Source organism: Balaenoptera acutorostrata, chromosome 11 (genome assembly GCF_949987535.1).
Source record: "Balaenoptera acutorostrata chromosome 11, mBalAcu1.1, whole genome shotgun sequence".
In the NCBI taxonomy this organism is placed as follows: Eukaryota; Metazoa; Chordata; class Mammalia; order Artiodactyla; family Balaenopteridae; genus Balaenoptera; species Balaenoptera acutorostrata.
In genome coordinates, this window is record NC_080074.1 from 40,734,548 (window position 1) to 40,751,148 (window position 16,601).

Sequence of the window (16,601 nt, forward strand, 5' to 3'; positions counted from 1 at the left end):
TAGTAAGGATTTATTACCAAGTACACATTTCTTATAGAGAAGCAGGTAGTAAATCTGTGGATGCGGGAAACCTCAGAATACAAGATGAGCCTTAAAGAACCTTGTGCTCCGAAGTAAAAATAGAAGTGACAGTGAGAAGGAGGAAGGAGGAGGATATGCTGGGATGCAAATCACACCCTTGGTTTCCTGATAAAGCATGACTCAGAAGCTACCAAAGATATGAACCAATCACCAGGCAGAGGTATACTGAACAATGTAAAGTGAAGAAGAGTTCAGAAAGTAAATGCAAAAAGTGATCTCTGAAGCATTTCAAAAGTGAACAACTCCAACAAGATTAGTAAGAATAATAATAGCAATTATAGATATAATTATCATTTATTGAACATTTCTTTGTGTCAACTGCCATACTAATCACTTTACATGCCTTATTATTAAGTTGAATGTTTTATTATCTCAGCAGCTTGAATATGTTTATTAAACCTACTTACTTACACCTACTTTACTTACACGTACTTTACAGTCAGATATGTAGTCTTCTACATACAAGGGCAATACGTAATCTTTGTAAATCATAAAAATTGAAACAAAAACCCTCTATTTAAAAAAAATGATTTAAAAATACTTTTATATTGGAAATTGCACTAATGTATACTTTTTATTACTACTACTAATGATACTAATTAATATTTCATTTTTCATATGTAGTAAGTTTGATTACTAACTATAATCTTAACATAACTTAGTTTAAATACTCTACTAATAATAATTTGTGGGGGGTAAAATTTAAGCATGCCTCTTTGGAAATAAAATTTAGTTAATTTTAAATATTCCATCCAAAAAGGTAAGCTTTTTCTCAATAAGCCAAGAATATCACATTTGGGAAACATAATCAGTGCTCTCAAGCAAGCAATAATCTATTTCTCCTAATGAAAGTTCTAGATATTGAAATTATGTTTTAGCATCTTAGGGGAAAGCACATACTTCATACAATTAGTAAATTTTTATTGCATATCAACTATGTGTGAGATATTGTTTGGGATATAAAGATAATTAAGATATCTTCTCAACTATCAAGGAGCTTATACTGTAATAGGGAAGGGAAATAATGTACACAAACAACTATATTATAAGGTATAAAGTACAAGTGTCATTGGAGATCATTACCTCCTCAATTCCACCCCTTGGAATTCCCAGACCACACAACTAAATAGCATTTATAGATCATGAAGTCTTGTTGAATGACTTAACCTTAAACAGCTTATACCTGTTTATCCACCATGTCTTTTATTTAAATATTCCTTTTCCCCACTTCAGCAATAAATAATATACTGTTTTACATTTTTCCCTGAAAGCATTTTGTGGGTCTTTCTTAGCTTTTTAACTATATTACAGTCTCCTTTTAAAAAAGCCTTTAACAAAATCTAGAATATCTGGCTGAATGCTCATCTCATAGTAAGCAAGCAAAGGAAAAATGTTTGCTGACGGTGTACTGAAACATCAGGAGTATGTACTGACTAAAACACAAATCATCTCAGCTATAAGGGTTATAAATATCTTTTAATTCTGAATTCGTTGCTACGCATTTGACTATGATAAGCACTATTTGGATGATGGCTAATTTTAGAGCATTATATCAAATGTCTTCTAAGTCTCAAAATCGGCCTTCAGTACGGTGGATATCATTTGGAATGTTGATATTGATCTATTTTTGTTTAAAATGAAATTAAATGTAAAATATGGAAAAGCAAAAGCATTTTGTCTGGAAACAATTTTCTTGAAAAGCAATGTCAATCCAGGTATCTTATGGAAGATGGCTTTTAGAACTAATTGCACTCACTCTATATTCATGAACCCTTAATGCTTCTCTTCCTCTAATGTTTGAGAGTGCTTTAGTAAGTCTTTCAAGCATAGAAAGAATAAAAAAAGATTTTCTCTGCCACTTTCCCAGATGCCTTGAAGTTAGACCAACTTTTATCTGCTTGCCTCAAGACAAAGATGGCTGGGAAATGCATGTATAAGATGTTAAAACAAACAAACAAACAAACTCACAAACACAAAAAACAGTGCTATGATAACCTTCTATGATGGAAATTAAACCCATTTTTTTCATAAACATTCTGTGGTAACATATTCCTGAGCTTTCCACTGCTCTCTTAATGTACTTAAAGGCCACAAGATCTAGGAAACAGAGAGAGAAGGTGCAGGCAATTTCATTTCAAACATAAACCTACAAAGAGCATATTTCCTCCTTGCTTCCACCCTTAACCCACTCAGTCTATTCTAGCAAAAACATTCTATTCAAAATGATCATTAAAAATCTAAGTTGGAACATGTTACCCTTATGCTCAAAACCCTCCAATGGTTTTTCCATCTCATTCAGCATAAAAGCCAAAGTTGACCCAGCGCTCTACATCGTCTGCCCTCATGTTACCTCTCAAATAATCTTTTGGTGCTTTCTCAGCCTGTTTCACCTGGGCCGCAATTGCCTCCTTTGCTTTCCTTGAATCACCAGGCATGGTCCCAACTCTTACCAAAGCTTAATTCTTCACCTCCTTCAGATCTGTGCTCAGTTATGACCTTCACTGAGGACCCTATTTAAAAATGCATTCTGCCTTCATCTTCACTCACCCACCACAACCTGGCACTCTCTGCTCTCTCTCCTTGTTTTTTTATCTTGACTATTTTGATAGTACTTACCAAGATAAAACATACTACCAACAAATCCTTCTCTTTCTTCCTCCCTCCCTCTCTCCTTTCTCCTTTCTTTCTTTTCTCCACTTAACTTCTTTTCTGTCCCCCCTAAAAGATAAGCTCTTGGAGGGCTGAAAGTTATTGATACTGAATAATTTTGAACTAATGCTCAGAGGTTTTTGAATTAATGAAAGAATAAATAATCTAGATTCTATTGGCTTTAAAGCCACCCTCCCCTCACCCCCACGGAACTGAGTCCCAGCTATAACACCTAACAGTTACGTGACTGTAAGCAGATAGCATCATTTCTCTGACCCTTAACTTTTTCATTTCCAAAATGGTCATAATAATGGTACACACCTCACAAAGACTTTGAAGTAGTATTAAATGAGTAAATACTTAGAATAGCAACTGGCATCTAATTAAAGCTCTCTACATGTAAGTTATTATTATTAAATCAAACATATTCTGTAAAGACCCCTAAAAACTTCATATTCCTTCAAACATTTTCCATATCCTTTCTGTTGTAAAATACTTGTCATGCACCCAAAACAGGCAAGATCATTCTTAATGTTTTACATTTTGAAATATTTTAAAATCCTTAAGATTAACATATTGCAGCCCCCAAACAAAGACATAATAAACGTGATTATAAAATGTTCTTTATGATAGTGTCTGAACATTAAAAATACGATAGAAGATTATGCTCTCTAATGATAATTATTCATTTTAAACAAGATATTATAATATCTGTTGACAGATACTTTGCAATATGAGAAAAGTAAAACTTTATAAAAATCCTTAAATATGATCAAATCTATAATCATTTAATATATCTAATGTGAATTGTCACAATCATCACAAATTATACCAGAAAATACTTAAAATTATAAAACTGATTTAGCTTAAAGTTAAACTGAATCACTTGCAATTAACATATTTTATAGAATTAGTTCATGTTACATTAACCAAAAGTGTTAGCTATAACTCTTACTAACATGTAAAATATATTATGTACATTATGAAATAATTGTAGTTTGTATGAAATAAAATATTATCCAATGTAAATAAAATTATATAATAACTTAAAATGTACAGAGCATTGTGTATATAATGGAACATTAATTTTAAATGTGATGTATGTTTGCATACAGACATAATATTTCTGCTAGGGGATATAAGAGGTTATTAACAATGGTTGCCTTTGGGAAGACAACAAGTGGTTTGAGAGAAGACTTACTTTTCAATTTACATATTTTTGGATTATTTTAATATTATAAATATTTTTAGGGAATACTTTCTCATTTAAAAATCAAGTTAATGCTATATATAAAATAGATAAACAACAAGGTCCTACCGTATAGCACAGGGAACTATATTCAACATCCTGTAATAAACCATAATGGAAAATAATATGAAAAAGAAATATGTATATATATATGTATAACTAAATCACTTTGTTGTTATATACCAGAAACTAACACAACATTGTAAATCAACCATACTTCAATTAAAAAAAAAAATCGAGTTAAAATATTTCTTTAAAAACATTGCTCTTTACTAGTAATAAACCATAATTTTCTAAAAAATACCAGTTTCCAATGTAGAATATTAAACATATATTTAAAATCCATACAGAAAGAATATTTTTTTTGGCTTAGTAATAGAATTCTTCTGTGCTTTGAGTGCAATAGATATTTATGATAAAACTGAGGAAATGGTTAAAAACAGAGAAGGAAGAAAAAGTGGAGAAGAGATGAAAGGGAAAAAGTAAAGCAAAAGATTGATTATCTATCTCAAAGATAGTTAGCATTGACCCAAATAATCCAAAATAGTGGCCCCATTAAAGTGGAACTGGAATAAATTATTATATGTTTTTACTCTTAATTATCTACACATTTAAATTAGCACACATTCATTTGGAACTTAGTAGTGAGCTACTGGGATGATTTATTCTAGAGAAGTAAAGGCTGATTAAAGAAAGTAAGTCATATTTCACCTTGAATGAAATAAGAGTCAACTATAACTAATTCCAGTTCATGAAGATTCATTACCAAGGCCAAACATTAAGTTTGAAGAAAAATAGAAATGCGTGAGAAACAAATGAAAAAAACATCAACGAGGATGATTCATCCAGCAATGTCCACCAAAGATATTTAAGTTCCTACTTAGTAAAGTGCTAAGCACTGCTAGGTCAGTTGACATTGAAGATATAATAAGAAACAATATGATAAACATTAATCTTCATTGCTATAATTTTATAAGAGTGAATTACTGTTTGAACTAAAGTACAGAAATATACACATAAATATAAGAGATTTCTTAACACAGTCAATCTCAGAGATTTTTCAGTCTCAGTAATCAGAGTAATCTCAGTAATCAGAGATTTTAAAACATCACATCAGCCTGTATTTCTCTTATAGTCTCACTATTTTATCTTTAGCTAGATTTATTTTTCACTGCATTTTTTCAAGTATTTTCTGAAAGTGTGTTTTCCCACCCAGAGGATGTAAGATCAGAGTGTTCCCATTACAAAGAAAAGAAACAAACAAGAAAAAAACTCTATGATGGCATGATTTGGAAGAAACATGTTCTCAAATTGGAAAAAATCCTAAGGTTAAAATTTTAGCAATATATATTTAAAGCACTGTTCTATATCCCACTGAAGATTTCCTTCAATTAAATTTCGTTTCATCAGTATCCTCACCTGTAAGATTTGAATTTATAAATACATTTTCTTCTTTAAAAGCAGCTAACTATTCAACATCTTCAAACTTATACTCAGGGTTTCCCAAACCATAAAAAAGTTTCAATTACTGTTCAAATCCCTTTCTACCCCACGGTGATTGCCAATTCTTGACAATTCTGCAGTAATTTTGAAAAGTGACATATTCATACTCATAATATGGAAAAACTGAACATTTACTCTGTATATAAAGAATAAAAATTTATTTTTAAAAAGCTGGCCATACTTTATTGCTGAGTTTACATCGTTAGTGTCTGCCAATAGTAAATACAGTCCACAGTAACCCAAGCATAGGGAGCAGCATGTACTAGGGCCCTGAAGCAGGAAGGAGTTTGGAATATTAAAACTCGACAGGAGGTCAATGTGGCCTGAGCATGAGAATGAGAGAAACAATACGAGAAATTAGGCTGGTGAGTAGGAGGAGCCAGAAAACGCATGCACTTGAAAGTCAAAGTAAGAATAGTAGAATTGAGAAGGCAAGGTTGGTTTGATTATGGTGTGGCAATGGAGATGAAAAATAATGAGATTTAAAAGATATTGATAAACTAAAAATAATAAAGATATCATATATTTTAGACTTGGGGTTAAGAATGAGAGACATGAAAACAAAGATGACTCCCAGGTTTCTAGATAACACAACTAGATGGATCACAGAATCATTCATTAGGATCAAAGACACTGAAAGTTCAGTTTTTCCATGGTAAATATGAGGTGTCTTTGAGACATCCAAATAGATTTGTTAAATTGACAGTTGTATTATATGTCAGCACTCCTAGTAAGACAGAAATGATTTAGTTCACCCACCAAATTTACCAGGAGTGCTGGCATTCTTAATAAAATACATATCCCGTGTTTGAGATTCAGGTTAAAAAAAAAGAGAGAGAGAGAAAGAGAAGATTTCATTAAAGAATGAACTAAGCATCTTTCATGATAATAGAAAGGTCCCTCAGAGTGCAGCCCGTGCATCACCTCCTCTGTGAAGCCGTAGCTGTCTTGACTAACTGATCATTCACTCTCATGTGCTTTCAAAAAGCTTTCACTTTTCTGTTGCAGCTAATAAAAGAGGCTTCAAGAACTTGGCAATATCCTCTCCTTTTAAGGCCCAAGTTGGGGTGGAGGGTGTTATACTTCCTATGCCCGTGTAGTTACAGGCCACGTTGACTGGATCTGGCAAATGGTCTCTGACCAGAAATTGTATATGCCTCTTATAGGGTCAAAGCAGTTAATTTTCTCACTGGACAGTGAGAAACTGTCCAGAGCTTTCCTCCCAACTGCAATGAATCCTTAATGTCATTGTATCATTAATGTCATTATGTTGAGATGACAGTGTTATAAGTCATTGACGCTCTCAACATTCTGGGTCCCTGAATGACTTCAAATCAGAGGGTCTTCTGCCACCCTTCCCCCAAATACACACATACATTTCCACAACGGTTACATAGTATAAGCAAGAAATAAGGCTTAGATGTTTAGGCCACTGAGGTTTTCCTATTGTTTGTTACCATAGCATTTCCTGCCCTATCCTGATTATTTCACAGCTCACATCTGAATATATTATCACTACTTGCTTATGATGTCTCTCTTAACTGAACTACACTCTTCTATAAGTGGTTGACAGTGCCTGAGAGTTTGTACTCTTAAATATTTTTGAGCAGCTTGATGAATGACTGAAAGATTGAGGACATAATCTCCAACTTATCCACTATCATGAGAAAACTCACATGGATAGTAGGAAAGCCAAAGAAGCATTACTGTGCTGAGCCACTTGAATGTCTATTACCTTGCAGAGAAATATCATGATCAATTACAGATCCTCTCCTGTTAGCACAGAAAGGTATCAGAGAGATCATATTGTAAAATCACCATATCATAAACTTAGTGACAGATTGAGGGTTTTTATATTATTTGCTTGTTTTTATATTTGAACACAAAACTCTAAATATTTATGCTCAGTCTTCATCGTCTGTTGGTTCCATAGACTAGTTCTGTATTCACTACTTTAAAGAAACAGAAATAATCTCCTATCACATCTCTGTATTTTCCTCTAGTCTATAAAAAAGTTTATTTTAACTAATGGCTATTAACTGAATTCCTCAGAAGGTAGCAGACCAACATAAATCTGCTTGGTTGAGAATGACCAGTAACAGCATTGGTGCCAGATTCATTGTGGGTTTAAAAAAATACAGTGTAAGTTCACACAAAATCACCTGTATGTGAATACAGCAAGAGCATCACCTATATGTGAATACAGCAAGAGCATTTTGGTCTGGGAATTCTATTAACTTTCATTTATTTACAGTATGATGATACTTTATGTTCCAAATAAGCCACTGCAAGTTCCTGTATATCCATTATATTATACTTATGTATGCTTAATGGAATCTTAAATATACTATACTTTTTTGAAATTGATAATACTTTTTTAGGAAACTGTTTTTAAAACTACAGATTGTTATCCATTGGTATGCTGTTACATTAACTTTGTTGGTCATGACCAGTATTTTTTTTAATGAATTAGGTAAAAAAGAGAATTGAAAAGGAGGTATCAGAATACAACACCAGTAAGAAATACTTCATAGAACTTTTGTTCATATAGTGTGTATGTGTGTTTGAAAGCATACTGTGTTTGGATGTCATTCAAAAACATTAGAAAATATAGATTTAGTGGATTCATTCACTCATTCAATAAACATTCTATGGAATGCTCTCTTCCTACTGTTTGTCAGGCACTGCAGAGTCAAAAGATGATAAAAAATATACAAACATGACTGCAAAATCCTGAAAAACTTGCACTTAGTGGAGTGATCACATACATTAAAAAATCCAAATATACTATATATGCAAGTATATATATGTACAGATATAGAAAAACATAAGATATTTAGGATACAAAAGAGCCTGGTTTCCACAGATAAGGAAAACAGAATTTATCACTTACTGACAAGAATGGTCCATTATAACACTCTTGCTATATTCACATATAGGTGATTTTGTGTGAATTCAGTAAAGAATACTCCCTTTACAAAATATGTTATTATCAGCATATAATGTCTATAGGAGTCTTAGGGAAAAAAAGAGGGCCATTTAAGATTGACACTGTTATTATTACTTCATTACTGCTGCAGCATAGGGAGTGGTACTGCAGTACCACTCGCAATGTTAATATGCCTCTGTAAGCACCCAGTTTACTATCACAGAGTGACCTAGGTAGACTTGGGTTACTGAGTTCTTGAAACCAGGATATGAAACCAGAGAGAGGAAAAATAATTTCCGGTTAATGCTCTGAGACCCGTGTTGTCTAAATGATAATCGACACAAAATGATTTGTTTCATTATGCTTTCAGTATTTATTTACTTTTGTTTCAAAATCTAAATTTGAATTTTGTTGGATATAATCAAACATATACTCAAAAGGAAATTAAATTGAGGAAAAAAACATTATTGTGATAAAAAACCAAGGTGTTCACTTAAACTTAGAGAAACAATAAAATTGAGGGTAGGCTGTGTGTTCAATTCCCTTAGAAATGAGGGCAAAAGGAGAATGGTTATTAAGATTTAACAAAAGATATAAGGAAAGTGTCTAAGGAATCTATGTCATAAAAGAAAAGAAGTTACCTTTCTAGAGAAAATGGAAGATAAAAATATATGCCTGTAAGTCACCTGAGAGTGCATTTTGAAAGTCAGGGTGGAAATAGTATGCATTCCATGACTGTAATCATAAAATGTGTAAGCATGATTACATAGACTGGAAATGTATTACACAGAAATAGGATACTACATATATTTAAATAATGTTGAGGTGACGTGATCATCTTGTTTGGAAAATTTCCTTAATAATGTTTGTAGTTTGCTTTTAGTTAAAATATTAAAGCAGGGTTACACTCATGAAGCCAGCATCTTTACAACTTCAGCTACATTTGCTTTTTTCTCTTCTGTAAGTAGAACAAACTCACCCCCACTGCCAAGCTTCTGCACTTAGGATTTCTGCTGTCTACTGTGCTCTCTCCCTGATGTTTACATAGCTGGATCCTTCTCCTTTCGTGCCTCAACTTATATAGTTTTGGTTGACCAGAGTCCTTGATTTTACTGTTTTATTAGGTTGTTTTATTATGTAGTAGCATTTCTCACTATTTGAAAACTACCTTAGTTATCTTTTGTTGTTGTTTTTAACTATTTTGTCTCCTTCCCTAGAATGCCAGCTCCCTAAAAGCAAGGAACTTATCTACTACATTTGCTTCTATATTCCCAGCACTAAAATAGCGCCTGGCATATAACAGGCACGCCCTGGTGCTTATGGAGGGAGTGCATTATTCCTAAATAATTCTCTTTCAGTTTGGGGTATAGCAAGGAAAAATGTATAGTGTTTTTGTGCAAATTTATTTTATTGTATCTGTAGCAATACATAGGTAGTTAGGTTAATCATAAAATAAAACTCTATAAACTCCTGAAAATAACCAGCCTTACTCAAAACCAACGAAAATTTGAGGTATTGACATATACACAGGTGGCCTTGTACATATCTTTAGTTGGCAGTTCTCAGACCTACTGAGCTCTGAATCTAAGAATCCTCAAATCCTATAAGTATTTTCCCACTGCATTAAAAAAGAAGAGGCCAAGGCAATAAGGCAAGGACCCAACTAGAGTTAAATGACACTCAACTCAGCCCTTAGCCCCTGATAGGCAGCCTTTTCACACTGCTATAGTCATACCAGTTGTTTAATTATTGACTACATCCACACCTGTTTGTAAATGGCATTGCTTCAAGCCTTCTCAGGGCCACTCCTTTCTACATCCTCAACTACTATGGACCTTCCCCTAGAATTCCCTGGATCTTACCCCATCAACTGAGGGGTTAGTGTCAGGAAAAATAAGGGTCCTCCAGGAGCCTGCTCCAGCATTAATGCCAGCAGGCATCCTCTCGACCGGTCAGTGCCCATACCTTATGAGCTAGGCATTTGTTGTTTTGCCTGCTCTAAATCTAATCATTTCCTTTCTTTTAACAGCAGCACTCTCTTTCTATGTAGTTGAGTGATGCTTTGTACAACTCTCAAATCCAGGGATGACACAAGGCTCAGCTTAGAAAAATATGGTATTTCACAGCCTTCACCATAGTGATGAGTTTGGGGCAAGTGACTCAGTTGTTCCAGTCAAGATTATCCTAGAAATTTTTGGAAAAAACGATGCTCTCTTCACATGGAGATTTCTTATGTAAGCCTGTTCCCTGGGAACATTCTTACCACTGTAAAGAAAGAGCTTGATTCTAAATAAAGCAATGGCAGGGAAAAGTAGAATTTTCTTTTCTAGGAGGAGGTAGGGATAGGTGGGAGGGTGGGGGGTTGATAGGCCTGGTCTTGATCATATAGCTTGATTTCCTATTTCCAGCTATGATGAAATCCAGAATATTCCTGGATTTTATGGTAACATGAGCTCTAAAATCCCTTTTCTCTCTAAACCATGTTGAGTTAGGTGGCATTTTTGAAAGTGAAAGAGTTCCTGACTAATAAAAAAAGGGGGCAAGAGTGGTCAGATCTGCCATTTATTAAGAGTACCAGACAATTTGCAAACATTATTACATTTCCATTCCTGGTGAAATGAAGCTTTTAGTAGTGAAATATATTACTGAAGCTCACCATGCCAGAGTAGGTCTTTACACCCAGAGCTATGAGACTCAAGTTTCAATCTTTTAGCACATTGCCATGATGGTCGTATTGACTCAAACTATGAAGTACAGTTTGCTTATGACTCTTCAATTTCTTTTGATCACTTCTATCTGTTTGCTTCCAACTGTTCTGCATCTTCTACCACTGAGGAGTTTAATGATTATGATTTCTTATGGTTGAGTATTGGCTCTAGAAATAGACTGCTTGGGTTTGAATCCAATTCCCTCTACATAACAGTTGTATGACCTTGGCAAGTTACTTTTCCGCATTTTTCTCATCTAAAAATTATAGATAAATTAGTACCAGTCTCATAAAAATTCTTGAGAATATTAAATGGAATCATAGTAAGAACACAAGAATATGATTAACTTGTGTTTGTCCATAAATCCCAATACCTGTCTTCTGTTCCAGTTAATCTTGCATTCTTTCTATAAGCCTTTCCCAATTAAAACTTCTGTTTCCTTCTATCAGATCAGCTAGAAAGTCAATTATGATAATCCACATTGCAATGTGTATACCTATTGGCAATCATTTCTAAATGTGTTTGATTCTTAGCATAAAGAATTGCCAACTGATGGATTTCACATTAGGGCTGGATAATACTTGGGGCTTGTCACGGAGCAACTGGGCCCGTGAGCCACAATTACTGAGCCTGCACGTCTGGAGCCTGTGCTCCGCAACAAGAGAGGCCGCGATGGTGCGAGGCCTGCGCACCACGATGAAGAGTGGTCCCCACTTGCCGCAACTAGAGAAAGCCCTCGCACAGAAACGAAGACTCAACACAGTCATAAATAAATAAATAAAAGAACGTGAATTTCTTAAAAAAAAATAATAATAATTGGGGCTTGAGTATGTTCCCTGCTTAGCCTTTTCTATCTTGAAATAGGAGAGAAAAAGCACCAGTAGATACAACAACTTCCATTAATGTCAGGTTCTGGAAACAGTGAGAAGTTGTATGTGTAAGTACCAATGAGAAAAATAATGAGAGATGAGGTTGGAAAGCTTCTAGTAAAGCTACAACATTCATTTCCTCATCACATTTCTGTGTACTCTAGGAGATGGCTTATGACTCCGTAGTTTACAAATAAGGAAACAAATGAGGTAACATCTAATACCACAGTGATACAGCAATGACTAAAGGCCAACTGAGCCTAGTGACTCAGGATTGGTGAATTGTCTTATGGATTAGAGAATTGTTCCTTGAATAATTTTAAAATACAATTTATTCCAAAGTTAGAGTCACAGAAGTAATGACAGTATATTAAATTGTCTTTCTCTTTTCAATGGGAAGAATAACAACTGTATATCCAATATTCAGTGAGGACGTTAGATTTTTGTTTTTATTTTTGATAAGAAATAGCAAACTAGTTCTTATATAGCGAGGAAGTTTAAAAATATACTTGACTTTTTTCTTGATTAACTGCTGAGGCAGTATGATTCAGCAGGTGAAAATTATAAAAGGCTTCCTAAGTGTGTAATTACAGGCAGGTAACAACTTCTGAGTCTCCTTTATTGCATCTGTAAAATGGAGAATCTCTCCATTATCAAAATCAAATAAGGCAACATAATATTTTTTAAATACAGTGAGATACAACTGTTGTGAAAACTATGATGTAAAAGTTACCACTGGAAGAACAAAACAGAGAAAAAAAGGTGCCTAAAAGTACATGCCGTTTGGAATTTTAAACATTATTGTTTTATCTCTCTTCAATCAATTTTGTTCTAAAAATTACCAGTGGGCTAGTCTTTACATGTAAGGCCTTAAAAACATTCAAATCACGGCACATTCCATTTAAGTGTGCCAACTACTTAAACAAATTAAGACGATGCTCCCTTATTTATCTATACAAACCTTTCGTGAAACTAACCTGAAATGTATACAAACTTGGTTATTGACAAAAACTAAATTCAGCAGGTGGAGATTAGTATGGGGCCTAGAGTACCAAGCTCCCAGTGATTCTAGGGGAAAATGATTCGTTAGGAGATGAATAAGAAAGAAAAAAAGAAAGGAAGGAAGAAGAGGGCAGGAAAAAAAAGATGAGAAAGGAACAAAATGGTGGGGAAGGAAGAGAATGCAAGAGAATTGCTATATCACGCTCTTAGCTGGAGGGCTGAACAAATCTCTTCTACTCTGGCAGTGAGTAGTAACACGCTCCAACACATACGGGTCTAAAAGTCCAGAAGTCAGAGAAATCAAACTGTTGCTATGTGTTCAATATCTAAATGATGAAACAGATTCTCAAAGGCATAACAACTTGTCTACTCCACTGTCCTGAAGGAGTCGGCTCTGTCCTATCATTAATATTCATTTTGTGGTATCTAGGAATGGTTCCGAAAGTATCTATGATTCCACAGGAAAAAAACAAAACAAAACTGGAAACTTGCATATGAAGTACTTTTTTCCTCCCACAATTTAAAAGCAGGGTGGTGTTGGAGAATTTAGGAATACGTTGGCTTTTTGTTGAAATGTCACTTTCTTGAATCGTTAAACTCAACTATATCTCAAGGTGATTGTTTGGCATTTTAAATTTAATATTATAATTTAATAAAAACACGAAAAATAGGTAAATTACTTGTACTGTCATGTTGTTAACTAAGCTTTCAACATAAGAATTTCCTGTACCACAGACAGATAAAACGCAAGCATTTTTAGGCATATAATGGTCTGGTTTATAGATATTTAAATATAAAATTTTTGTGGCCTTGGATTCTGGACATTGGCTAAAATAGGATAGTGATGTTATTCTATTTATAAAAAGATGCTAGTGCTCTAGAAATATGCTCTAAGGCCCAATGGTTCACTTTATTCATTCCTCAAATCTGATAAAAATGTTAGGGATTAGGCAGAAAGCCAGCCTTGTAAACAAGGATCTGGCAGACACTCCAAGTCAGACAGAGATTCAGAGCTTTGCTACCTTGCCTTTCTCCTGAGAAACTGTGTCAACTTTTCTCAATAATCTTGCTAACTCAGAGCCTGCTTGCTAGAGGAGTTTAGCTAGGCCTTAGTAACCTGTGTTATATCATTTGTCCTTGTTTCAAAAGCCATTAAGTCATTTGTCTAAAAAAACATTTGTTAATGACTTCCCCCACAAAAATAAGCAGCTTCCATATTTCATAGGTGGAGAACAAGCACCTATTCGCTGTTTATAATACATAGAATGCTGGGGGGCAGAACATCATCAGGAAAAAACATACTTAATCGACTCTTTCTCCTTCTCAAGGAAAGAGCAAACAATTCCAAATTGACATTTTAGTGAGTGTAGTCTGCTGCTGTGATGCTATATTGTTGTTTACACTTAGTTACATTCACATAAAATTATGCCTGAAAAAAGATTAGTAATAATCCATCCTAAAAGCAACCCTATGTGATGTTTCACAATGATATCCAGAGATTCTGTAGATGTACAAACCAGTTCTCAATTATCTGTGATAAGCAGGATGAGGTATGTAAATGTTTAAGGGCCTCCATAACAAGACACAGGTGGGTTTTGGATGTATTAAAGCCAATCGAAGGATTTGAAATTATTTTAAATAATTATCTCAGCTTTGTCCACTGGTGCTAACAAGTAAAAAAGTTATACGGATTCACCGTTTAACAATCTCATCTTTTGCTTGGATCACTTGTGAGTAATCAAAAGAAATTCCATGAAAGAAAAACTATTTTATCAATTATCTAAATCTTATAGAAGATTCAACATCACATTTGAAAAGTGTTAACGCAAAGTTTGGTACAGCTGAGTACGTCCTGTCTTAGTATTTCCGTGTGCTTTTGCCTTCATGTTGACGAAAATATGCCAATAAATCTCAAAGTAGCAATTCCTGAATTCAATGATCTGCTTTCAGCTAGAGCGGGGCCTGGGCTGATATGCAAGGAGACTGGCCCAGGAGGGAGATGGGCCTCAGGTAAAAACAGGAGGCTGTCCCCTGGAGGCCACACCCAAGGAACTGTGCCCAGAGGTGTGAGGTGGGTTTGCCTGCTCTCCCCTTTATTTGCTTGCGACAGAAAAGTTGGCTGTAGTCTGGGAGGGTGTAGGAGGAGGACAAGAGATAGTATGTCTCATTTAAGCAACTGCAGTATCAGAAGTTTTCATATTTAAGTAACTCTCCGATTCTATTTGTGTTTAAGTGCCTGTGTGCATTTTATCCTTGATTAGCTAGGTGAATGATTTAGAAAGAAAAGGAAAACATTCATCTATTGCAGGAAACAACACTTAACTCTTTTTACTTGTATAATATCCTTTGACAAAAATAATACTGCATTATATGAACTCTAAGCACTTTAGAATTATAAGCAAAACTACATTGAGCAAATAGAGAAACAACAGGTTTAATGGGATGAGGCAAGACCAAGTTTCAGTACCATCCATAGCTGGATTTGATTAAATGGCTATTTCGACCAAAATTCCTTCTTGACTGAGGCACTTAGCTAACTGTCTTAGGCGCAGTTTTGGGGGCTGCTGCAGGGGGGTTGTAATCCAGTATTTCCAATGAAATGTTGTCTGACAGGGCTGCTAGGAAATGGTACTTTAACCAAATTATTTCAGAAACCACATTATTTCACCAGATTCTCATACTAGCTGAGAAAGGCCACTCTCATTCTACATGGAAAATTTCCAGCTCCCATTTTGTACAGACAGCTAAAATATAGAAGGCGTTTATTATCTTCATAAGCTTTCCAATTTTCCAGGGCTCCTCTTCAACAAAATGACTCCCTATGTGTATAACTAATATGTTCAACATACTACATGTGAGACCAGTATAGGAACGATCGGTATCTTTTCTTTTTATCTCCACGATAGCAGTAACCAAAAATGATGAACTCTGACCACCTCTCATTTACATTACTGGTAAGTTACGGAAACCCGAGTGCCACATCCCTTCCAAGCATTGAGTGTATTTGTAGAGACAAAACAAACCCAAAGAGAATCAGAATTAGTTCTAAACAACTAGAAGTTGTGGTTTAACTAAATACAACAATTATAGAGAGTACAGAAACATTTTCTAATCTGCTTTGCATTTTTCAAAGACATAGCCGAATACTTCTTTCTAACACAGTCATAAATGTGCTATTGTTATGCTAAGCTAGGTTTCAGTTTGTTTTAGAACTCTTTTAAATATTGTTTTTAGATTTAGAAAGTGGATATTTTAAAATTTCTTTGCAATAGGACCTCTATAATTATTTTTAAAACTGCGGAAATAACATCCTTGGTGCTTACTCCTTCTATAACATAGCAATAATTTCGCGTTGTACACTTTAAAATAAGAGCTGTTCTTTTTTAAACAATCTAGCAAAGGTTGAAGTTTTATTCATATATAGCAAGAAAGGACTGGGTGCTCTCTTATTTCCAATAGATAGCATGACTATACTTGCAATATTATTTAAAATACATTTCTTTTTTACTAACATATATGAGTAGAACGATGTTCATATGCCCTGCTATCACAGTGCATCTTATAGTCAATATAAAAGTGGCTCTTCAAGAACTCTCCTAAAATGACAGAGA

At 34.4% G+C, this 16,601-nt stretch overlaps 1 protein-coding gene across 2 annotated transcripts in view; it reads right to left on the reverse strand.

Annotated features, from left to right (window-relative positions):
• Positions 1-16,601, reverse strand: part of SYT1 (synaptotagmin 1) — a 537,233-nt gene that overhangs the window by 516,091 nt on the left and 4,541 nt on the right. The window lies entirely within an intron of this gene.